At 39.3% G+C, this 21666-nt stretch overlaps 1 long non-coding RNA gene across 1 annotated transcript in view; it reads left to right on the plus strand.

Annotated features, from left to right (window-relative positions):
* The first annotated feature begins 1323 nt into the window (after nt 1-1323).
* Nucleotides 1324-21666, plus strand: part of LOC148754912 (uncharacterized) — a 69260-nt gene continuing 48917 nt past the window's right edge. The window contains exon 1 of the long non-coding RNA XR_016019755.1: nt 1324-1374. This is a non-coding gene — a long non-coding RNA (uncharacterized LOC148754912). The remainder of the gene's footprint in view (nt 1375-21666) is intronic.

The raw sequence follows: 21666 nt of genomic DNA on the forward strand, positions 1-21666 counted from the left end.
ACATACAATATTATATTAGTTTAGGTATACAACATAGTGATTAGACATTATATACCTTACAAAGTGTGCGATCTTTGTCTTTTTACTGATCTTAGATGTAATATATTATAGTTTCTCTATTAGATAATATTTGTCATAGGTTTCTGAAATATAACTTCATTCAAGTTAAGGAAATTCCTTTTTACTCCTAGTTTATGAAGAGTTTTTATCACAAGGTAAATTTTAAATCTTATGAAATTATTTATGTACATGGATTGCAAAAATCATTTTTCTCCCTTAGTTTATTAATGTACGTCATTTCATTGTTAGATTTTTTTTTATGTTACATCATCTTTACATTCTTTGGGAAATCCCTGCTTGGTCATTACATTTTAAAAGATGATATTTGTTTGGTTAGACTATTTTATTCAGAAATAAGTATGTGTGTTTTTTTAAATCTGGTTTTAGAATCAATATTATACAAGTAAGTCTCATAAAATATGCTGGGTTGCTCTTAAATAGCCTAACTCCATTTATTTGTAGGATTTTGTCTAATTAGCTCAGGTTAAAAGATGCATGTTGAAATTTTGTTTGCAAAATTCGAAATGTCTGGATGTGACAGTGTATCATGGAGGGTCTGTTTCTTCTCAGCTCCTAGAGATAGTAATAGAAGCTTGTTCAGGGGAGAAACAAGGTACCAAAAGTCAGGTACATCCACGTGTCCTACAGTTTGCACAGTGAGCTCATATACTCCATGGCTGAAGGATAAGACATTTGGCTAGCAGAAGGGCACTGGTGAAAAGACTGTCCAACCAGCAACCAAACGCACTTATCATTTGAAAGAATTCCCAAATAGATGAGAGGCAGGCTTGGGAAGGAACCGTACTTTGCAAAACAAAGGAGATAAGATATTTCTCAACTTTACCCCTGGCAGTCTTTTTTTTTTTTAATTAAATTTATTGAGGTGACAATTGCTAGTAAAATTACATAGATTTCAGGTGTACAATTCTGTATTACATCATCTATAAATCCCATTGTGTGTTCATCACTCAGAGTCAGTTCTCCTTCCATCACCATATATTCGACCCCCCTTACCCTCATCTCCCACCCCCCACCCGCCACCCCCCTTACCACCCAGCAGTCTTATTATTTTCAGGAAAAACTTAACATAAATTAGGAATCCAGTGTTCCTTATAAGTTTAGTGGAGTTCCCATGAAGCCTCTGTGCCTGGGTTGGGGACACGGACTGAGTAAGAGCATAGGGGAAGTTTCTTTAATATTTATCGGTGCACAATTTCTCTACTATTTCTTATTACATCAATTTTGGCATTTGATTTTTTTTCAGAGTAATTCATTGACTCCATCGAGTTTACCAAAGAAGTAGATGCACTTATGGTAAGAGTCATTTATGATTTTTAAAACTGTTGTATCCGTACTTGCTTCCTTTTTTTCTCCATTTTATTATTTTTCTAAGTTTTCCCTGTTTTTCTTAATTCTTCTTGCTAAAGATTTCTCTTAATATTTCAAAGAACCAATTTTGAGTTTGGTAATCTTCCTATTATCCCTACTTCATTGATATCCGACTTACATTCATTGCTTCTTTTCCTTTTTCATTCACTTGTTCCCCTGATCTTTTTCCAATGTCATAATGCTTAGCTCATTTATTTTAAAACATTGGTGTTTTCTTATGAGTGTATTTAAAGCTATATATTTCCCTCAAAGTTCTTCTGCAGATGTGCCTGACAAATTTTGCCATTAACACTTTCGTTATAATTTAAGTTAGGTATGTCTTCATTTCCTTTATGACTTCCTTTTGAGTCCAGGTTTTTTTTTTAGTACTAAGATAGGGATTTCTTTTAACTATCCTTTCCTTATTAATTTTCCATTTTACTGCATACAGTTGGAGTGCATGGTCTGTTAGATATAAAGTCTATGGAGTTTTCTAAAAGATGTCGTAATAGATACTCCAGCCATGCTTCCCAACCATAATATCTGGGGGGGGGGGGGGGGAGTAGTTTCCAAGCAGGGATCCATTGAGTATTGACTGTGCTCAATACTGAGCTGAAATTGAGGGAGATTCAAGGAGTGGGTATAAAGTCATCTCCTCTCAATCAATGAACTTACAAACATTCTGCTATGTCATGACTGGACCACTTGAAAAAAGTAAGTAGCAAATTGTAGCCCACAACACAGTTGAAACATTTGGTGGTTTAGAATGCCATTTAGAAATCAAAAGGAGAGCCAACCAACAATAACTTAACAAGGAGAAAGGCTCCATGAGCTTGAACAGGGCCTTAAGAGTGTGGAAAGTTTCTAACAGAAGGGAAACAATCAATAGAGGCTAAAGAACTCCGGCGAGGATTAGTATTTGGTACAAGGCAGGCACTGAACTAGAGCAGAAAATAGTTGAGGAGTATGAAATAGGTGGGGGAGGCTTGGTGAGGCCAGAAAATGAAGGGTCTTGAAAGTCAGCAGAACACCTTTATCTTAAAATGGTGAAAACTAGAGGGCCATTGAATGTGTTTGAACAGAAGATGAATATAATAGAGTGTTTTTAAAATTAGAATTTCTAATTCTATGAGAAATATTTGTATGCATCCTTTATAGCATGGATCCACTCAATAGGCGTTAGTATGTCAGACACGGATAGAGTAGATGTATAGTCTAAGATTCAGCTGAGTGTTCTGCTTAGACAATAAACCAGACCTTCCCCGGAGGTATTTAGATTATCCTTTATATTCCTTGTCTGCTTGTTTATTAGTTGGTTTCTTTCAAGGTTTAATTTAGCATGTCCATTTATAAGAAACAACTTACATCTTAACAAAGGATTTTTGATTTGTCCCTGCTTTACACAATATAGAATTTTCCATTCATGCTGACCAGAAAATAGGCTTACTCATTAACTTACATTTTTACTAAACTTTTTCTGTGCTAAAATTTTTTGAACAGAACCGTTTATTTATTTGACTGGTAGATTAATTGGTTGGTATTATGGGTTAAATTGCATCCTCCAGAATTCATACGTTGAAGTCTTAAGCTCCAACACCTCAGAGTGAGAACTTATTTGGAAATATTGGTGCTGCAGATATAATGAGATTAGGTTATACTGGAGCAGAGGGGACCCCTAATCCATTATAACTAGAGTGTTTATAAAAAGAGGAAATTTGCAAACAACACAGACAGCAAAAAGCTATGTGAACATGAAGGCAGTGATAGGGGTGATGAATCTATAAACCAAAAAGCCACCAAAGATGGCCAACAAACCACCCAAAGCTAGAGGGAAGCATGGAACAGATTTGTCCCTCACAGCCCTCAGAAGGAACCAACCTTGTCGACACCTTGATCTTGGACCTCTAGCCTCCAGAATGTGAAACAAATTTGTGTTGTTTAAGCCACTCAATTTGTGGTCCTTTGTCACAGCAGTCTTAGCAAACTAATACATTTGGTTCAACATTTTGCACTAGCTTGCCTATGTTAGAAGAGCAAGAGTGACGCAGAGCCAGAGTGACTCAGAGGTATAAGAGGAGGGAGGAAGCACACAGCCTAGCTCCGTTTATTTGTAGGACTTTGTCTAATTAGCTCAGGTTAAAAGATGCATGTTGAAATTTTGTTTGCAAAATTCGAAATATCTGGATGTGACAATGTATCGTGGAGGGTCTGTTTCTTCTCAGCTCCTAGAGATAGTAATAGAAGCTTGTTCAGGGGAGAAACAAGGTATCTCCCAAAAGTCAGGTACATCCACGTGTCCTACAGTTTGTACAGTGAGCTCATATACTCCATGGCTGAAGGATGAGACATTTGGCTAGCAGAAGGGCACTGGTGAAGAGACTGTCCAACCAGCAACCAAACACACTTATCATTTGAAAGAATTCCGAAATAGATGAGAGGCAGGCTTGGGAAGGAACTGTACTTTGCAAAACGAAGGAGATAAGATATTTCTCAACTTTACCCCTGGCAGCTGGGTTTTGGACATGTGACTGAACTTAGCCAATGAACACTGAGGACTTTGAATCTTGATGAGTGTTTCAATGAAGCAGGAACAGTTAGAGGCTTTCAAGGACGTGAAGCAGAGTCCATTTGGTGACAGTTTCTGTCTGGGAAGATGCCAATGATGGCTAGCTACACTGACTAGTATGGTGAGGTGACCTTGCCTTGAACTTATCTTCCAAACTACCCTACTTTTGCTGATTTGCCAAGTCTGCCTCTGTAGCCCTCCGTTGTTTAAAGGAGCTGCCTTCCATTAATCGCTGCTTAAGTTCACCAGCATTGGTATGTATTGCTGGAAACCAAGAACACTCTCTGGTGTCATCCCTTACCAGTCTACCCATGTGGGTCCCCGACACTGACGACCTTGAGTCTCCAGACTCTGGGCCTCCACCTGGGCCCTAAGTTGTGCTTCCTCAGCACCCTGTGCATGACTCCATGACCCCACCTGCAATCGTCCACCTGTTCTTCTGCCTTGCCAGCATGACTATGAGTTCTTTAAAAGATAATAACTAGGTGATATTTGGCTTTGGAGCCTCAGACTCTATCCCAGTAGCGCATGATAAAGGTTCTTTGAATATGTTTATTAATAGAGCAGTTTCTCATTTACCCTAAACCTCTTCCTCACTTTTGAGGATTTGAGAATAATGTGGTTCCCAGAGGAAAAGTAGGAATGACACAGGGAATATAAGCAGGGAGCATCAGGGCTTCTGTAGGTGTCCAGATGCCTCACTCTCGGGCGGGCTTGAGTCTCTAGTCCTACCCAACCCTTAACCTAGTTTTCCTGCCTCTAGATGAACACTTTTTCACTACTTCTGATTATTTGTGTATCAGCACCATCATTCCTTTCAGTCATCCAGCCAATAATCGAATGTTGAATACATCATATTCTGAATTTATTTTCTTTTTTTCACTAATTAACTAGACTCTCCTAAGGCAGCAGTAAACCTAAGAAGTCCTGCTCCATGCCTCCTCAAGCATTTGAAAACTTGGGGTTACACTAACATCCCATCCCCCCACATTTTTTGGCCCTCTTGGGCTTCCATTTTTCCAATTACTCTTTGGTACCCGGAAATTCCAACTCCAGCCGGCAATAATACTTAATTAAGGATGTTTGTCTACAATCTTTAAGTAAGCTTTTCTAATTGCAACAGTTTCACACATCACTTTTGTTCATGTTGATAAGTTATTTAAACACCATGAATAATTCAAAATCAGGTTTTAAATTGTTAATCAGAATAATGATAGCAGCAATTTCTAACAATTTGACTTGCAGTACATTTGAAAAAGACCCTAAAATCATTTCCTTCAACAACTTGAGGCTCTGCTCTTAAAGCAAAACAAGGAATATCCAAAACAGAAGATCTGCTGCCCCTCAGAGACAGCCTTCCTCCAATAGTGCTTGTGTTTATGTTGGTGATTTCGGACATCGTAATACAGTGGAGACCTGGCATCACTCCATGGGTACATTTCACAACTGCGAATATCTTTTCATTCTCCTTCACTCTGATTTGCAATCTCCCAATTAGAGACACCACTTAATGGCAATGGAAAAGCCTCTTTCTGCTGAAGGTCATTCAAGTAGGCAGAATTTACAAGTGTCCCATTTGAGAACAGTTACGATTTGTTCTTTGTACAAGATATTTCTTGCTTCACCTATGGCCTCTTGGCAGTCTACTCACTTCTGAATATGTGACTTCAGGTTTCTTGTCTCAGAACAAGCCCCAGCTTGCATGTCCAAGTGGCCACCAGATATGTCCACTTGGTTGTCCCATCATCTCAGCACACCCACTGTTTAACTGATTCCCCATAGCTCAGTTTCTTCCAAACACTATGTATTGATTGATGCTGGGGAGGCAGCTGATTACAGAGGTTAAAAGAGCATTCGTAGAGCGAGCCTTACTCCTGAGATGGAACTCCCAGGTAGAAATTCTGACTTGCTACTTACAGCTGTGTGACCTGACCAGGTTTTTTAGCCTGTCTGTGGTTCAGATTTGTTCGTTGGTAAAATGGACATGATAATGCTAGTGTTTATTTCATAGAGTTATTATGAGGATGAAGTGAGTTAGCATTGCTAAAGCACTTAGACCAGTTCCTGGCACATAATAGGAATGCTCAACATGTTAAATAAAATGCTGCTCCACCCATGGATGACTCCAGTAACTATCTTGTCTCCATCTTTCTTTTCCTGGCTCATGCCCTTCCTCTCCCATGAATCCCTTCTTTGTCACATCAGTACTCAGTGGTCCCTCTCTTTCTCAGATGCAAATAACACATGCAATTGATGGAGTTCTGTTCCTTAATTGGTACATACCTATTATGTTCATTATGTCTCCCAATCATCTGTCATTTCTGCTGGTGTAGGCATCCTTGGGTATTGACGGACTTTCTCTTTTATTGACCATCAAAGATCAGGGCATTCGTAGTTCCCAACCAGCCAAGTGCTCAGCATGTAGTAGGCATTGGATAAATAGTGATTAATCAGTTTCAGTAGTGGAGTGAAAGAAAACAGACAAAAAGAAAAGGTGATGACAGAGAAACATAAGAACATAAGAAGCTCTGAGCCTGAGCGAACAGGTCACGTTCCCTAACCCTCTCACAATTTTAATTCTTTGTTTAGTGATTATGTCTTCTTCTAGAAAGCAACCTCCAGAAAGGTGAAGATTATGTCTAAAATCACATGGGACATAACACCGCAGGGAATGTATTTCCATTGTTTCTGTGATTGTTAACTGAAAGTATGTGGCTAGAATCTGGTAAGGCCTCTGGTCCTGGCAGCTGTGATGTCCATGTGCTGGGACAGAAGAGCCGAAATGTGAGAGCAGCCCACTTAGTACCAATCGCCAAAAACCACCACAGTTACATTTGTGCAAAGAAAAGAGAACTATTTATGCCAGATTAGTAAATTACCCTCTACCAATAGTTCAACTCTAGAGACTTTTAATAACCTAGACTTGAAATTTAACATTAGGGATTGACTATTCCACCTTAATTTCACTTTTTTTTTCCTTTCCTGACACATAGGAAAAATCTACAAATTTAGTTTGGTGTTGAAACAAGAATGAGGAAAAAAGCCCTAAAATCATCATAATTTACCATGTCACCGAGTACTATCTGTCTCTGCAATTAATCCTTACAGGCACCTCATCGTTTGACTTGGTGGGAATAAGGTGCCTGAAGGGTGACTGACATTTGATTTGCTCCTATTAATTTGTGGGATAAGAGAAATAAAAATTTTAACAGCCACAAATGGCTCTGGTGACATTTTATCTGTTTTAACAGATTGCCAGTGAATAGAATGTCCTAGTTCAGTACACTCAATCTAAAATACCTCACTTGCCCTATAAAGAAAGACAACAATTGGGGGAAAGGTTATTTTTCAAAAGTGAAAAAGAAACTGATCCACATCATTGCCTGTTGCAGAGTGTGCCTTGATGTCCCAGATTTTCATGCTAAACTACTCAAAAGAGAATCTCTAGAATGACTGCAAAGGTACATGAAAGACACTAAACTATAAAATAGAGAGTAGAGACCCATCAGGAAGGAATCTTGACTGTTACAAGTGCTCTTTCTTAGAATGCTTATTCCTGAGTCAACATATTTCAGCCAGAGGCTGTTGTTCTCTATGCACTAACTCATTAATGTTCCTATTAAAACAGAATTTTCCAAAAGTTAAAAACATGATTCACATACACATACAAAATGAACACATGTTGAATATTGCATTCAACTCATTAATTAAGGAGCAACCCAGTAAGATATTAAGACTGATTCAAAGGGAATTAGAGTCAGACAGTCCATAGAATGCTGAAATGAATTTGCTAATGGTTACAAAACTGGTAAATGTTCCACTAGGCACTAAACTGTAACTGAGAGGGTTACCTATTTTAGGAGTAGGAATTATTTGCTTTGCTGCCAAACAAACATAATTTGCATTGCTATTGGTTTTCTGCAAGCTATAATGTCTACCTTTGCAGAGTTATGAAATTGCCTCATTCATAGTACATAGGAAGTCAAACAAAGATATTCCCCTTGGAAAATTAGATAATCCCCAGGAGGGGTGGGTCTGCTAGAAACATGCAACTTGGCACTGAAAGGACACTCCATAATGTTGTCTTAGTCAGCTTGGGCTTCCATACGAAAATACCATTTATAGGCTGGGTGGCTTAAACAACCAAAATGTATTTCTAGAGTTCTAGAGGCTGGGAAGTTCCAAATGAAGGTAGGTTTCAGTCTGAGGCCCCTACTCTTGACTTGACTTGTAGGCAGCTACCATCTCTGTGTGCTCACCTGAGCTCTTTCTGTGCACTGGGACAGACAGGGAGCAAGCTCTCTGTTGTCTGTTCTTATAAGGGCACTAATGCCCTCACCAGGGCCCCATCCTCACGACCTCATCTATCCCTGATTACCTCTCAAAAGCCCCATCCCCAAATACCATCACACTGGGAGTTAGGACTTCAACATATGAATCTGGAGGGGAACAAAAGCCTTCCGTTCATAGCAGATGCCTTTGTCTATTTCCAAGTTTCAGGTAATTTTCTTAAATCCCTAAACACTTCAGCCTCATAAGTGGAAAATATTATCTGGTCCACTTCAAAGGTGAGGAAATTAAGCCACTGGAAACAGTTTTGAAGGAATGAGTTGGAGGAAAGATACTCTGAGAAAACAGGAGAACTAAGTACAATGTGAGAGATTCAAGGTCTGAGATGGTGAGTTTGTGAGTGAGGAAGAGGAAACAGAAGAGTTCTCACTTCCTGGCCAGCTGAACTGTCCTGGAGTTTCCTGGCCTTTTATCTGAATGACTCCGGAAATCAATAGTGTTTATAACCAAAATGAGGACCACCATCTGCTGCTTGCCTACTGTGTGTCCGTCGTTTTATGTATCCTGCCTTGAATGCATGCCATCCTGCAGTGCTATTATTCCCATGAGACAGGAAAATGATTTGGTCATGAATGTTGAGTGACTCGCACAGGCCACTGCTAGCAGATGACGAATTTGAGAGTAAGTCTAGTTCTGTCTGTCCCCACTGCACTTGATTCACTCCGAGCACAGCCCCCAACTCCATGCTTCACCTACAAGCGCTGCATTCCTGGTGAGGCACCACACACCCATTTACTCTCTTTCTGAGCCCCTAATATGTGGAAAAATCATGACATCCAAGACACTCCAGGTCCCTGGCACCTTCGAGGTGGGAAAGATGAGAAGACGAGCAGATCCTCTGTGCGGGAGAGCCAGATTCTGCTTTGGAAATGTGGAGTCTGCTATGCCTAAGACATCCAAGCAGAGATGTCAAGTAGGCAGGAGAGCAGAGGAGGGCTAGACATGTGAATTTGTGAGTCATCGGCATGAATAAGTTATCTAATGTGATAGGCAAATTCATGCCTCCAAAATAATGCTCCTCTGTAAGAATACTTATCAGAATAACAACCAGGCCTGATATTCAGAAGTACAGTCATGCCAGGTATTAAAATATTGAAATACTTCTCCACCAGTTGGTTAATAGTGGCTGCCTCATGTGTCCCAAAGGCTCTCTCCCTCCCTTCACGCCCAGCACCCCTGGGCCTGTCCACTATCCAGTTACTAAAGGTATAACATCTCCAAGCAGTGACAATTTAGATTGGTTTCTATGCATGTCCTACAACTCAGAACATTTCAAATATCAGCCTGGATTAACAGCTAATATTTCTTGAGTTCTTAATATATGCCTGGCATATGCCAAGCGCTTGATTTGATTGCTTCCCTCTGTCCTCACAGCCACCCTTTGTGGTAAATATTAACATCAGCCCCCATTACACAGTTGAGAAAACTGAGGCTCAGAGAGATTAGTAGCTAGTCCTAGGCCACACAGATGAGACTGATGGAGCCAGGACCTGAGTCCAAATAGCCTAACTTTGGAGCCGCTACACAACCCTGTTTCCCAAGCTCTGACGAGCCCATGTCCTTGGCTGTGTGGCATGATTAGGACATGGACACATATTCAGCCTACAGCCCTAACTGCCTTTCCTGCCTGGACAGTGATGGAAAAAGTTCCTTCCTGGCACTGAGCTCATAGCTGCTGCTTATGTTCAGCCCTGAATGGTTATTTACTTCCTTCAAACTGGCTCATGTAAGATGTGACAAGAAAGCAAAATGGTTATAGACACTCTTTCATGTCAGACTGTCTAGATTATTTGTATTGCCCTTATGTTTTCACTAGCTAATCACTTGGTGTCACCTGTCACCCTTGGTAGCACTTAACTGATATGATTGTCTAAGCATCCCCATTCATACATCAAGAATAATGTTCAAAGACACAAACAACATAGTTTTGTGGATGATTTTTCCTTTATTTCAATGTCCTAATAATTCAACGATGATGGTAAAAATATAAGATTTTAAAGTAGCAAGTCTCCTTAGAAGATGTTACCTGCTATAGACTGAATGTTTATGTCACCCCCGCCCCAAATTCGTATGTTGAAACTTAGTCCTCAGTGTGCTATTATTTGGAGGTGGGGCTTTTGGGAGGCGATTAGCTCCTGAGGATGAAGCCTTTGTGAATGGGATTAGTGCCCTTATGAAAGTGACCCCAGAGAGCTCCATGTGAGGACACAGGGAGAAGACTGTCATCTATGAACCAGGAAGTAGACCCTCAGCAGACACGAAATCTGCCTCTGAAACTGTGAGGGTTAGTTTCTGTTGGCTATAAGCCACCCAGTGGTCTGTTATAACAGCCAGAATGAACTAAGTCCCTAACACACACACATACCCTCTTCCCCAAGCTAGAGAATTTCTGACACATGATATGTTGTGGATGAACCTTGAAGACATTATGCTATATATGAAATCAACCAAACACAAATGTACCAATATTATGATTCTGCTTATAGAAAATATCTAGAATAGACAAATTCGTAGAGACAGAAAGTAGAATAGAGGTTATCAGGGGCTGCAGGGAGGGGAAAATGGGGAGTTACTGCTGAAGAGGCACAGAGTTGCAGCATTTTCTGTCTAATTTCTGTTTATGCAACTGGGTGAGGAGATCAGAGCCCTATTATCCAGGAACCCTAGTTCTAAGACAGAGGAGGCTCTGTGGAATTCTTCAGACCAGCTTTCCCATTAAAAAAGAAGATCCTGCGTTTTTATCCCTAATCGGCTCTTTGTACCTTCCATCAATTGGTTAGAACCCAGGGGAGAGCGAGATGAATGACTCCAAACCCACTACACCTGGCAAAAAATAGAGAGTTAGTTATTGTTGGAGGTGGAAAATTGTTCACCTTGCCCAAGCAAATGTTGTGCATTGTGACTAAAGATGAAAGAAGAAACTGAAACTACTTAATAGCAAACTGTGCCCTCTCGTCCTACCCCCATTATGTCTTCTGAACAGGAAGAACAAAAGTGTTGACACTGAACTCATCCCAACAACCTCCAGGTGTATAATCCCTTTGACAAATTCCTACAGTTACTCTGGAGAAACAATCCATCTTCCAGTCTAATTAGACAGGAAGCAGGAAGTCATGAAATACAGATGTGGAGGATGTGAAGTTGATGAGAAGGCCCCTTTGCTGAGAGATATACCTGCATAAATCAATTGAATGAAAATGATTTTACACTTGTTATACACAACACTCGGGACAATGGCATCATTTGGGGTCCTTATGGAGCCATATTTTCTCTCTATCCTTCTCTAAATTCTTCTTTTGCTTTTAATTCTTTATTTTTCCTTTTTGACAGCAGGAAATAGCCATATTTCTAAGGTATAAAGGGGAAATAAAACATTTTCCATGTCAGAAGAGAGTGGTGCAGTTGGGGGAAAAATGTTTCCTGCTGTAAATCAGTATGTTCAGTGACTTATGTGCCTTTGCAGAATACTTGCATTCCATGACTCAAAATTATGTAAAAAAAAAAAAAAAACCTGTATGTGGAAAAATCCCTAGAGGCCGTTTTACCAACACATTACCAATTTTGTCTTTGGATGACAAGATTTCAAATGATTTCCTGTAGTAATTTCCTGTGTCAAGTTTCTTAGAGTGATTCACACTTTATTCTGTTGGGGACCCAGAACTCTTATGATTTAGACCAGTTTTTATGTTAATTTTTCTTCTTAGAATCATGAACTAAGTGGTTAGTAATATTAGATCACAAAACAGCCAAGACTGCAGAATTAGCTTACATTTGTTACAGGAAACTACTCCCCACCAAGTGGACAGGTGGTTTCCTTGTCACTGCTCTAGTCTGGTAGGTAAAGATTTTATTTCTTCTTTTTACAAATGAACCCATCACACCTCTACCTTTAAGCCTTTTTTTCTGTTCCCCACTGGTTGTTAAACCCCAAGCCCCAGCCCCCAAAACTTATATCCAGTGCTACATTATTTTGATCCTTGGCAAATCAGTTTCTCTTCAAGCTTCCAATATGACCTTGAATTCTCTCCTTTTTTCTAGCTATGTTGAGGTAAAATTGACAAGTAAAATTGTAATATATTTAGTGTGGAATATGATGATTTGACATATGTATATGTATATGTATATGTGAAAGGATTCCACCATCAAGTTTACTAACACATACTTACTTTTTCTTCTTTTTGGTGAGAACACTTAAGTTCTACTCTCTTAGTAAATTTCAGTTATCAGCTATAGTCACCATGAGATACATTAAATCCTCAGACTTCATTCATCTTCTAACAGCAAGTTTGTACACTTTTACCAGCCTCTCTCTATATCCGCAGCCTCTCAGCCCTGGAGAACTATGAGTTTGACTTTTTTCTTTTTAGTTTCACATATGAGTGAGATCATACAGTCTTTGTCTCTTTGTCTCCTTATTTTACTTAGCATAATGTCGTCAGGGTCCCTCTATGTTGTTGCAAATGGCAGGATTTCCTTCTTTATAAGTCTGAATAATATTACACTGTACATATACACCACATTTTCTTTTTCCTTTTACCCACTGGCGGACAATTAGGTTGTTTCCATATCTTGGCTATTGTGAATGATGGAGGTACAGATATCTCGTCAAGATAGTGATTTTGTTTTCTTTGGATATATACCCAGAGGAGGGATTACTGGATCATGTGGTAGTTCTAGTCTTAATTTTTTTAGGAACTTTCAAACCATTTTCCATGGTGGCTGTACCAATTTAGATTCCCACCAACAGTGCACAAGGGTTCCCTTTTCTCCCCATCTTCACCACCATTTGTTATCTCTTCTCTTTTTGATAATAACTATCCTAACAGCTCTGAAGTGATACCTCATCGTAACCTTGATTTGCATTCCCCTGATGATTAGTCAAGTTGAGCATCTTATCATGTACCTGTTGGCTATTTTTAGGTCCTCTTTGGAAAAATCTCTAATCATGTTTTTTGCCTATTTTAAAGGGGTTATTTGTTTTATGCTATTGAGTTGTATGAGTTCCTTGCACATTTTGGATATAACCTTATCAGTTATGTGGTTTGCAAATATTTCTTCCCGTTTCTATAGGTTGCCTTTTGATTTTGTTGGTTTCCTTTGCTATTCAGAGACTTTTAGTTTGATGTAGTCCCACTTGTTTATTTTTGCTTTTGTTGCCTTTGCTTTTGGTGTCAAATCACAAAAAATAATTACCAGGAACAATATTAAGGAGCTTACCCACTATGTTTTCTTCTAGTACTCTTGTGGTTTCAAGTCTGACATTCAATTCTTTAATCTTTTTTGAGTTGAATTTTTTTATGTGGTGTAAGATAGGAGTCCAGTTTCATATTTTGCATGTGGCTGTCCAGTTTTTCCATACCATTTATTGAAGAGCTTAGCTTCCCCCCCATTGTATATTCTTAGCTCCTTTGTCATAAATTAATCGATCATAGATACATAGGTTTATTTCTGGGCTGTCTAGTCTGTTCCATAGATCTATGTGTCTGTTTTTATTACCATTGTTTTGTAATATAATTTAAAATTATGAAGCATGGTGCCTCCAGTTTTGTTCTTCATTCTCAAGATTGTTTTGACTACTCAGGGTCTTTTGTGGTTTTATTCAAATTTTAGGATTTTTTTTCTATTTTTATGAAAAAAAGTCATTGAAATTTTGTAGGGATGGCATTGAATATGTACATCTCTTTAGGTAGTATGGACAGTCTAGCAATATTAATTCTTCCAGTCTATGAACACTACATCCCTTTCCATTTATTTGTGTCTTCTCTAATTCATTTCACCAATGTTGTATAGTTTTCCATGTGCAGCTCTCTCACTTCCTTGGTTAAATTTATTCTTAAGTATTATATTTTTTCTGATGCTGTTATAGATGGGAATGTCTTCCTAATTTTTCTTTCTGATAGATCATTGTTAGTGTATAGAAACACAACTGATGTTTGTATGCTGATTTTGTATCTTACAACTTTATTGAATGTGTTTATTAGTGATCACCATGTTTTGGTGCAGTCTTTTGGGTTTTCTATGAGTTATGTTCCATCTATACCTAGGGTGTTAAGAGTTTTTATCACAAAAGAATGTTGAATTTTGTAAAATGCTGTTTCTATGTCTATTGAGATAATCATGTGATTTTTTTTTTCTTTCATTCTGTTATTACGAGAGCATTAAAGCTGCTGTCTTCGTTCTTAGTTGAGAATGTGCTAAGACCTGTTATTGACCCAAAGGGGAAGATTGCAGTTAGTGTTTAGATGCAGACTGATTAGAAGTCAGCAGCTCATAAAGTATGCAGTCAAACTCCTTCCAGAGGAAGACTGGGAGATGGGCGTTTTTACCTGCTGCCTCTGTGTTGAGCCCTGCGAGGAGTAGCCATGACAGTGTTTAAATATCCATAAACAGCTGCTTCCTTGTTTGCTATATTCCTTTGAGACTCATGAACACAAGCCCTATTGGCTTATGAGTTGGATATTTAGACCTGTCCCTCAAATGGGAGTGTTAAAAGTTGGGGCACTTCATTCCTCAGGGACAAACTGGGACTTGGGTTCCCTCCCAATTTGTATAGATCTGTGCAGGTGTGGGGTTTGTGGTGAGAGTGTGACTCCACCCTTCCTATCATTTCGATGTGGTACTCTCTCATTCTCCCAGGAAGAGAGCTCTCACCAGAAACCAAATCATCTCACACCTTGTTCTTGGACTTCCCAGACCCCAGAATTGTGAGAAAATAATTTTTTCTTGTTTATGCCACCCAATCAATGGAATATTGTTATTGTAGCCTAAACAGACCAAAACAATTTGGTTTTACCTGCTTTTTTGTCTTCTTATGCATTTGTATTTCTTTATGGAGGTTGTTCTGTTCAATAAATATTTCTGGCTCTCTGCTTTCCAAGCCCATATAGAATTTTACCCCTTTATCTCCTCTGATTTTAAGTCTGGCCATGGGACTACCTGGCAAATTAAAAAAGCCAGGCCAGGATATACCTCTTTCTCTTCCCTTAGCTCAGGTGATCCTAGAAACACATGAAGTTGATGTAGGATTCCTGTCATCCAGGATCTTTGAGTGACTATGATTAGCAAACTTCCTATCCAATGGCAATTGATTGATTGAGAAATAAATCTATGATTTCTGGCATTATTTGTTACCACAGCATAGCCTATCCTCTCCTGACTGACATAACTTCTAAGCCATAAAAAGGAAAAAAAAATTAACCTTTTATAATTTAAATAACATCAGCTTTTGTATAGAATTAGACTGTACTTGGGACAAATTAAGCCATGTCTGTTTTCACCTGCCTTGTGGGGTCAATAAGCATTAAAATATCTCTTGAACCCGAACACTCGTTATACTGCTCTGTTTTCAATTGTTGGTAGTTTTATCATAGTGAAGTCAGGTATTTCTATCTTCATACATTCTCTTGCTAAATGGTCATACCCCTAAGAAGGATAATTCATTAAGAAATTTTTCATCAAGAGTAGCTTAGCATGAATACTGGGCTCCTTTATTGACAGATTACTGAATTCTTGAAGGGCAGGGTGAGGACATTGGGTAGGTTGCCACCGTGGAGGGTGTTGGACAATAAAGGCATGAATCTTCTGGAAATAAATAGTGAGAGGTGACTCACAAGGAAGAAGTTTAACATGTCTTCACAATGTTACTCAGGGAAGACGTCAAGACTGCTCAAAAAGTGTAATGAATCCTTTTGTCTATGGGAAATTATTTGTCCTATTTATCTATCTTACAAATCAGAAAAATCTGGAGGAAAAACATAGGGTTGGAGATGTGCCAATTAGAAAGAGGCAGCAAAATAGCAGTGGTGAGATGGAAATGCTTGCTATATATGTATAATTATAGGGCCCTCATCAGAAGCACAACACAACTTCCTTCTAACTCAGCATTCTTTGTTTCACACAAAGTATGAATAAAACATTGGGCCCAATTTCCAGAAGAATAACCTGTTATGAAAATGGCATCAGTGAAAGAAATGGGGGTGGCAGGAACAGTCAGGCAGTTATACTATGTATGCCATAGCACAAACATTTCCATTAAATGTAAATATGCCCCACATAAAAATGCTCTGCTTTACAGTAACTACTGTTTTGTAGCTTCTGTGAATCAAGTTTCAGCTATTAAATGCATAAGAGTGAACAACAGTGTGCTTTGCTAATTATGATCTTCTTTAGTTGGCATAGTGCCTGGGTGGGAAAAGACACAATTTGCAGCTTCCTATTAAAGGTGAATCTCCCTACAAATGTTCTCTGAAATATATATTTCCAAAATATATGAACACTGACAACATACCCTTACTTTTCCCACTCCTGCTGTCAAGATTCTATATTACTTCTTCGGTAAGGACACTCAAAATTACTGAAATAGAGAGCCAACTGAATCCTCAAAATGGTAATATTAAGAAAATGCCAAAGAATTTGAATAAGTTCCGTTCTTCTCTCCCGAGTTTCTCTATCTTTATCACTTAGCTACTCCCAGCACCTTATTTCTTTGATGTCTTTGTGAGTTTCAGGCCAAGAGCCCTCTACTTTATCTCTGAATCAGCCCTCCCCTGTCATCATTTCCTTTCCTTTCTATCTGGGTCTGCAGGGTCTGTCGCCTCTAGCAGGATCTAACCAATATCCTCTATGCCTTCTGTGCTGCTATCTTTCCAATGTGCAGGTACAATGTTTTCATATTGAAACCAGGTACAATGTTTTCAGATTAAAAAAAAAAACAAAAAAAAACCTACTCAAAATGACATAAAAAATAAGGCAGAGTAATTATCTCACCCAACAAGAAGGCCAATGGTTCAATGTTTTGTTTTGTTTTTCCAAAGGCCAAGTTTCATCTTTCAACCCTGAATCCTTATATGTCACCTTGTCTTTAGGCTAGTTCAGCAAAGATCAGCTCCAGGCATGACAGAATCCCAAGGACTATCTCTTCTTTCTTTCTCTTTTTAGAAGCAAGATAACATTTTCCTGTCCATGGGATCCTCCCCAGTGCCTGGAATTACATCACATGCTCATACCCTTGCTCAAATCAGACATTGGTAAGGGGACCACCGTCATGGTTGGCTTAGACTAATCTGGACCACCCTTCATAAACGGTGGGTGATCCAGCCTCCCTTGAAAAAGAAGTCTAATATGAGGAAAGTGGTTACTTAAACAAAAATAAAGTCCTGTTAAGAAGGGTGATGAGTGTAAGCTATCAGTCAAGCTTGCGTTTTAGTGCAATCCTACTACCCGTCTTTCCTCCAGCCAGCCACTAGGATCTGCGGACACAATCACATAGCATGTAGGAGGGATGCTCACTAATGGTAATTTGACAATGGGACACTAATGCCTCCTGACAGTTCTTCCCAGAAGGATATTTTAAACTTCCATGTTGCTTCATCCCCTAATACTCACATCACTCCCTGAAAATTATAAGGAAAACTGCTTATATCAGACAAGAGCTCCGTGAATTTTCTAAACCAACTCTACAAACATACTTATACCTGCCCCAAGCTGTTTCTTCTTCCTTCCTGTGACAATGAAAAGTTGTCCCTATCCTAAATAAAGTGAGTATTTCACCTCTATGATGGATCTTGTCTTTTTCCCCTTGCCAGGGTTCGTTGATAGTAGATCCCTTCGCTACACTATTTTCAATCTCTCCTTCACTGACAATTTAATCCTAACATCTGAGGGATGCTCAACTCTAGCCAATTAAAAAAAAATACCTTCATTATCCCACATCTCCATTCACTTCCACGCTATCTGTTTTCCCTTTCACAGGCAAACTCTTGAAAGTGTAAATCTCCATTTCCTGTCTCTTCTTCCCTGCTTCCCCTCACACCCAAACCATTAAATGTGGCTTCGACTTCCATTTTTCCACTAAAGCACTCTCACGTGCTTGCTAATGACTTCCTTACCACTTAACCCAAGTCGCTTTTCAGGCCTGCCCTTACTTGACCTCTTGGCAGCATTGGCACATGATTGTTCACTCCTTCCTCAAAGAAACACTCTACCTTTGAGTTTCATGCCATCACACACCCTCATTTCTTTCCTGCTTCTCAGGTTGTTCCCTCATCCTCTGGCCATCCATGTAGTATCAGTGGATTTCTGTCTTCTGTGCAGGGTTCTCTTTTCATCTTATTATATGCAAACTTCCTGAGAGACATGACTTCCTCTCATGCCTTCAGTGATCATCTGGGTGGTACATAGGTGAGTGCACCTGTACAATAAGGCAACCTGGGCTTAATGCCAGGTTTTACCACTAACCATTAATTATACAACTTGGGCAAGTTACTTAATTTCTGTGAGCCTCAATTTCCACATTTGTATGAAAGGCATAATAGTATCTACTTCACAGTGATGTTGAGAGGAAAGCAGTAATGAATATAAAGCACTTAACTCAACGCTGGTATCTAGTAAACCTTCAAATGTTCATTTTGGTCATTAATTTTATTATGCTAGTGACTTTCAAACCTGCTTATCTGATCCAAATCTCTTCTGAGATTCAGCACCCTTTACTCAATTGGATATTCAGTAATTTGACTTGATGTCCAATGAGCCACTCAAATTCAGGAAATCAAATATTAAAGTGATCATCTTCCCTCCCTTTGTTGAATATGTTCCTCTTCCTGTGTTTCCTCTGAGAATGGCAAGTCCTCCCATGTGATTGTGAACAAAAAAGGGGCCACATCCTAAGCCTGACAAGCTCAGGGGAGGCCTGCATGGTGGGCCTTACAAACTCAGAGACCGAAGGTAACCACAAAGGATGGTCTAAACATAAAAATTCCTAACTAAACGTAGGTCATGGAGGGGCCTATCCTAAACCTGTCGCTTCCTTGATCAAGGTCAATCCTTACCTTGAGTGAGCCTTTCTGTGGTCTTTTTGTCTCTAAGATAATATACCTTTGAAATGTCAGAGTGATCTCCTTTTCCAGACCCCTCAGGGCACACCCTCCACACCAGAGCACAGACCACAGAGACCCTGACTTTTATCTTATTCCCCGATTACCATCTCTATGTGCTGTAAATGTTAATTACTAATTATCCTGTACCCACCAATGTAAAGGTTCATGTCTCTCCATTTTACTTTTTATCCAATCCCAGAGCTGGACGCTTTGCTTTCTCCCATCCCCTTAATCTATCACCAGTGGATTTCATGTAACCCTCCTTATGTCTTCTCCTCTGACTTTAATGTATAAAATGAGCTGCAAAACTCCAGAGCATTTTCTCAATTGATTGAGACTTTGCTTCCTGGAAATTGTCAGTTTGGCTCAAATAAACTCATAAAAATTCTCCACAGGTTTGGCTGTTTCTTACATTGAGATGATTGTCCAAGTCAGTGGTAATGGGATACATCTCTGAATCCTCCTATTCTGACCAGTTTCAAATCTTCTGCAGCTTCCCTGACTCCCTCTCCACCTTTCTCGTCATCACTGCCACCACCCTGGTTCAGACCATTATCTCTCACCTGGGTGACTGCTGCAGAGCCCTCTAAAATCCATTCTCCACCTAGAAGCTGGAATGTTCATCTTATAACATAACTGAGCAATTCTCACCTTGCCTTCCTCACTAGCCCCACTCCGCTATGTCCCCACCTTCCAGCCTTTATGAATTTTTTTGTTTCTCAACTATACCATGCCTGTTATGGCCTCCTTGACTTGACTTGTGTTCTCTTCCCTCCTCAGCTCCTACCTCCTACCTACTCTTACTTCAAATCTCCCCGTAAGTCCTATTTCCTCTAAATGTCTTCCCTTACCCTTACTCCCTACACATACACAATTGAGTTAGGTGGTCCTGCCCTTTGCTTCCAAAGTACCCAGTATTTCTCCCTTTCTAAGACTTGAATAATTAATCTTCCTCACTAGGAAACATCCATGACAGCAAAGTCTTTATTTATCATCATATCCTCTGTGTCTATTCCTAAGCTGGGCAATTCAAAGGACTTCTTCAAGGAGTGAATAAAGTTCCATTCCCTGTGTCTTTGGTTTGCAACCTGCCTCTTTTCCATCCCTTACGTCAGTTCTCTTACGTTGGTCCAATTCCCACATATTTCTAGGTAATGCTCCTTTCATCAAATCTTGTATTCTTTTAGTTCCCAAACCAGGCTGGCACTGAAATCACCAAAGAGCTTTTTACAAACAGAGTTTCCTGGTCCTGTTTGCAGACCTACAAATGAAGGACCTCCAGGAAGTTAGAGTTTTATAATATCCTAGGTGATCTTGATAATTACTTAGTACTGAGAACCCCTGCTGTATATAATCCCAGTACCTGGTTTATATGAATATTTCTGGATGAAGAATTGCTCAGATTGACGAATCCCAAGTGATACACTAGTGAATTAGTATGATACCCTTTCCAGGAAATCTAAAACAACATAATGCCTCATTCTAATTAAAGTCACTGTCTCCAAAAGCCTGCCCCCCAAATAACTGAATTTAATGGAAATTTTTTGGGGGTAGATTGATGGGAGATATTTCACTCAAGAACATTTATCTGAGCAACTCTGGTGTCCTCATTTCCAGGCCAGTCAGTCAGAAACAGAGATATATAAAGTGTGGAATTTATTGCCTAGTGGAAAAAGAGTCACATGTCTATGGGCAGACATTTTGTACAGTGAAACAGTCAGAAGAGGTATAAAACAGAAGGGGCATAAAACAACAATGGAACATAAGAGTATCACTTGGGCTGAGCCTTGAAATGTTGGCGTACTTATATGTAGATTTGAGGTAAAGAGTATTCCAGGCCATAAGGATATGAACAAAGGTCAGGCAGTAGGAGACCATGTTTAGGAAATGGAGAGTTCCTAGATCCAACTGGAACATGGAGAAAGGAATGGAAGTGAGGTGGAATAGAAAATATGACAGATGAGAATGAGACTAGAGAGTTAGATTGGAGTTAAATTAGGGTTGGCCTTGAATGTCGAACAAAGGACTTAATTCTACAGGTGCAATGGGTGTTGATGTTGGAGTGGGCCAGGGAGAATAGGGGAATATCATAGTTAGATATCCTTTTACTCAACAAAACATGTTGAATGCCAACTAGGTATGGTACTATTCTAAGTGTTGGGTATATGGTGGGGAACAAGGCAAAATGCCTGTTATATTACAGTGCAGCAGGCCACTCTAGTGTAAGAGAGGTGAACACTAGGATTACTTAGCAGATCATTATAATGGTTTACCTACTAGACAGTTAAGGTCTGAACGAGATCTGGGAAAACAGGTAAGAAAATGAGACAGTGAATTGGAAAGGTTTGTAATCTGTCAAAACCAAATTGTTCAATGTTTCCTTAAAGGGGATATTGGAATTGATTATTATAGAACTTAAATATTGACCTTCTGAGCAAAAGACCATTA

Source organism: Rhinolophus sinicus, chromosome 17, assembly GCF_057876585.1.
Source record: "Rhinolophus sinicus isolate RSI-liver-muscle chromosome 17, RSI-T2T, whole genome shotgun sequence".
Taxonomy (NCBI): domain Eukaryota; kingdom Metazoa; phylum Chordata; class Mammalia; order Chiroptera; family Rhinolophidae; genus Rhinolophus; species Rhinolophus sinicus.